Below are 5,162 nucleotides of genomic sequence, written 5' to 3'. Positions count from 1 at the left end.
TTTCAGTTTGCTTCACCTGCTGAAAAACCCAGTTAGCCTATGTAACTGCAAGAGTGTGAGGTATCCTGAGCTAGCGTCTATCTTACTGCTCTGGAGCAAACTCTGGAGCTCTTGTGTTTTAAGTTTTTCCCAACTTTTGGCTTGGGGCTTTAACACAATTAGAATAACTGGAGGCAGACAAGCATTCATAGGTGCTGTCACTGTCTGATGAAACATGGTCAGAGAAGACGTTGTCATCATCTGATCTGTCTATTGGCCGGTCACGCTTCTGGGACAGAATTTCTGCATATGGCCTTCTCCTGTTCCTATTCTGAAAGCATCTATCTTGAAGCGTTTAGTGGCAGTTATCCTCAGTTTCCCTATGTGGCCTTTTGGCACCCCTCTTTATGACACCCCTTGTGACACCTCAGTGTTTGAGGTGGCTGTCTCAGTTGTTTTCCCTCTTGCTTTGGAAGTGACTGTCCGAGAGACCAAGCCATCAGTCTCATCTTTCTTATCTCATTATTGAGGGTTTATCTTGATGCGTCATGAGTAGAACGTGAGTCTGTGAACATGGATAAAGTTTCTGCAAAAACAAGGACTTGAAGGTGCAGTTTTCTTCTAAGCCAGGTTCTTGCCCCGAAAGTACACATGCCTCAAATGTTTGTTATAGTCTCTGATACTCATGATGAGAACGTTTAATTTGAGAAGCTGCGACCATTGATGCTATCTTGTCAGCAGAAGAAGAGAATTCTTCTTTCAGTGCTTGATGGAGCTGTTTGTAGTCATTTCTGACACTGGGAGGTAGTGACTGTATGAACTTATTGATAGCTTTAGAGCTTGTCTTCCAGAGTCAAAGCTCAGTTGTGGTCTGTTTCCCCCTAAAAATCATCAATGCGATGATCAGTTTTCTGGGTCAAAATGTTCAATTACTTTAGCTTCAAAATCAACAACTTAAGGTGAGGGCTCTGTGAAGTCCCTTCTGGTGAAGACGAGACTATGCTGGCTGGTCGAGAGGCAGGAGCTGAGCAGCTGTCATCACTCCCATGGTAGTGCAGAAAGGAGGATGAACAGTCCTGGAATGTTTGTGTCCTCTCTGGGTGGATGAGCAAAGGTGAATGTTTTTTTACATCAGTTGCTGAGGAGAAAATGAATATCCTCTAGAGCAAGTGTCCTCAACAGATAACTCACAAGCTAACAGTGGCTCACCCTGCATTTAAGATTTGTTTACCTAAGGGTTCAGAGAATGTAGTTTGTACAGACATGGACGCATAGTTCAAACTTTAGGCAACACAACCTCACTCAGTAAATCTGCTTCCAATGCAACTAAATCAAATGCACAGGTTGTTGATGTTTGATGACTTGTTAAATGATTTGGTTTGGAGTGTTTTGACACAATGTGGGTAAATGTAACCAGTGATATATGACATATGATATGATATATGAGTTTAGATTAATTAACAGGAGTGTTGAAGTGTAACCTGTGCCGAGATGAGCTGCTGATATTAGGAAGAATGCTGCTGTTCCAATTGCAAAATAGTCCGCCCGTCCTCAGGAGTCTGGACTTCTGAGTTGAAGTTGTGAAGTTTGAACTCCCAAGTACAGGAGTCTGAGCTTGGCTCACTCTGTATTGAGAAACGGCTAGTGTGTGTCTTTGTTTAAAGCCACTTTATGTATGTTAAAGAGTGCCAGGTGAAAAAGGGGGATTAGCTGCATTCATGATCTAGTACTGGGAACTTGTCTGGCTGTGTGGCTTCTGTGTCTCTGAGGTGGTGGTTGGTTACTCCTTTGTCTTCCTTATAGAGTTAGCTGCAAATTCAGCTGGCAGGCTTTGTGTCGTAGCCACTGGTAATAATTTTAACTTGTTCACTCTTGATTAACTTTAAGCAGGCACTCAAGTTGTTAATCTAGTGTCAAAGCCACTAAAATGACAACACTGGAAGGACATTTTATTATTTATTAAGTCATTGCTTTATTTGTTTATTTATTTATGCATGCCTACATCATTTTTGCTCTCCATAATGTCCATGTGTGCATGTTGAAAGAGAATATGCTGGTCTCACCCCCCTCCTCCTTTCAGGGTGGAGCCTGGTGGAGTCCGATGGTTGAGACCAGGTCTGAGGAAGTGTAAGTGTGTTTTTAATTTGATTCATGAAAAAACAAAACAAAGCAAAATCTGTTCAAATCACTGATGTCATGAGTCATCCTCAAACTGTCAATAAATAAACACATTAATAACTGCAGCTGTGTCTTGTTTTCTCCGTTAGATTCCTGTGAACTCGCATTCAACGCAAACACAGTGAACACAAACCTGAAGCTGTCTGACAACAACAGGAAAGTGACACATGTGGAGGAGGAACAGCTGTATCCTGATCATCCGGACAGATTTGACCAGTGTCCTCAGCTGCTGTGTGGAACTGGTCTGACTGGTCGCTGTTACTGGGAGGTCGAGTGGCGAGGAGTGGTTCATGTAACAGAGGAATCAGAAGGAGAGGAGACGGTGAAGACTGTGAATTTGGAAGGAACGATCAGTCCTGGAGTCTGTTCTGCTCTGATGGTCGTCACTATGTCTGTCACAATAAGAAACTGACAAATTTACCCTCCTCCTCCTCTTCCTCTGTCTTTGACAGAGTAGCAGTGTAGGTGGACTGTCCTGCTGGCACTCTGTCCTTCTACAGAGTCTCCTCTGACTCACTGATCCACCTCCACACCTTCAACACCACATTCACTGAACCTCTGTATCCTGGGTTTGGGTTCTGGTCTGGTTCTGGTGCGTCTGTGTTCAGAGTAGAGAGGAGTCTCTTCCTGTTAGAGAAACTTTGTCACTGTTGAACAGATAGTTCAGTCTGTAAATATCTGTCTCTTTCACTGACACAAACATTTTCAGATTCATGTATTGAATCAGTTTATTTATCAGACATTAAATGATTCCTGTTAAATGTCTTGCTCTTCCTTCCAGTCTTTTAAAGATGGAAGCTATGACTATTACAGAATAAAAATATCGTTGACTTTTGGTTTAAGACTCTTGTAATAGAGTGGTGTTGTCACCACCTTGTGGCTTTAATACGTAAAAGGCAGTAGTGATTGTTACTTAATCGATGGCCAACAAATAACCAAGCCTGTGTATGTTTGCCTTGCTGTGACCTGAAGTCTCCAAGTAGAGATGTGTGTTGATGAGTGCCAACCACTACATTACAACCCTGGTTGTCATTTGCTTGTCTTTTCACAATAAAAGCATTGAGCATTGTGAATATCAGTGTTTTGTCTTTCTCTGAATCTTAGATCTATTGAACTGATTCACTTTAAACAAAAATGCTGTTACAGTTTGTATGAAAGCTCTGAGAAAAGAGACAGTCAATAAAAATGACCCTGAGGCTCTCGGTGATGAAATTTTATGTCCAGAGGAGAAATGGGGTTTAAAGTGTCTTTGTCCAAGAGACTCGCATTGGCCAATGACCTTCTGAACACTTTGAGGTTCATCAGATTTAGATTTAGATTTTGCAGATACATTTTACAGGGAAAACCATGGTTGTTAGACTGCATATTTTTCAAGTTATCCCCTTGTGACATTTTTGACAGTGCATCTTCCAGTTTTTGGAGTGCAAGGACTGATCATATTTCCACCACTGGTCAGTGTGTGTGTGTGTGTGTGTGTGTGTGGGTGGGTGGGGGGTTGTGTTTACAGCTGCAGTGTTGACAACTCAGCTCATTGTCTCTAGATTGAGAGACTATTTTCAAACAGACTGGGTATAAACCTGGTTCATGACTGGACTGTATGGATGGAGGGCTACACCGCTCTGGTTTCCCAGCTCCTCAGAAACTAACAGAGGGAGTCAGACATAAAGACCTGCCTCTAATGAAATCCTGTTATGTTCTGGAGTTGAAGTAAATAAAGACTAAACTATTGTGGATCCCAGTGTGAGAGACAAAGCAAGAAATAAAGGCTAATTCTGAGCGTTCACCCGGGTAGCTCAGCTGGTAAAGTGTATGCTCAAGGTTTAGTCCTTGCCACGGCAGCCCTTTGCTGTGTGTCATCTTCTCTCTCTCTCTCTCTCTCTCTCTCTCTATCTCTCTCTCTCTCTCTCTCTCTCCCTCTCTCTATGACTGAAATAAAAACTGAACTGAAAACTCATTGAAACTGAAAAAAAGAAAGATAGTCTTTCTTTTCTTGCTTTCTCTCTGAGTGATGATGTAACAGTAAATCCAGCTGAAATCACAGCTCAGTCTTTGTCTTTCATTCATGTGTTTGGTGATTTTCTCAGACGTTGTTGCAGTTATAAAATCAGGATTTGACCAGAGGTGGTCCAGACATATAGATTTAACCCAGTCTTGTTTAAATATAAACTCTGACAATCCTCAAAGTAAAGAATAATCAGACTGCTACTTTGCTAATTACCTATCCACTAACTGACAGGAATGCTCAATGCAGTCGCCGTTGGGTCGGAAGCTCCCTAGCTGCTGCAACATACTCTAGTCTCTCTCTCTTATGTTGATTTCCTTGTTACTCTTTACTTTTTTTTCAATTGGTAACTGTATTTTTTCAACTTTCCTGCATAGGAGCTAACGGCTGGATGCTGCCACTCCCACATATATGTATTTATAGGTGAGCAGTCACCAGGTGGCAGCCATCACTCCCCACATCCCAACAACCAGGAAATTGGTCTGGAGGTCTAGAGGCCGTTACAGATGAAAGTTCACACTCTGCTTCTTTTGCTCCATTCAACAAGCTGTAGTGCTTGCTAAAACTCTGATGGGTGATACTCATATTATCTTGTGGTTGTATTTATAGGGTTTTCTTAGAGTATGGCAGTTTCAGTTGCCCAGTGTTCCGCTGTCAGTTTTTGTTGTAGTCTGTAATTGTGAATAGAATCCCTTATTTCTGCTGCATCTGTTTCCTGTGGATCTTTTTGTTATTATTATCTTCTTTTATTTATTGTTATTCCCTGTATCCCCGCTCTTACAGGAAATGTAACAACTGATGTTGTCTCACCTTTGTTGATGCGGGACCTGAAGCTCAGATCCTAATCTAAGATAACACTGAGACTGTAACCTCAGGTTGTTGAGCAACACTTCTTTTTGCTTTGGAGCAAAAGTTCTGTCCTTATTTAACTTTAAGAAATTATTGTTTTATCCATTAATTTATTGCTAGAAGACAGGAGGAGTTTACAACTGCAGCATCATTT

This window comes from Seriola aureovittata, chromosome 13, assembly GCF_021018895.1.
Source record: "Seriola aureovittata isolate HTS-2021-v1 ecotype China chromosome 13, ASM2101889v1, whole genome shotgun sequence".
Taxonomy (NCBI): Eukaryota; Metazoa; Chordata; class Actinopteri; order Carangiformes; family Carangidae; genus Seriola; species Seriola aureovittata.
The sequence above is the reverse complement of the archived record's forward strand: the minus strand, read 5'-3'. Positions refer to the sequence as shown.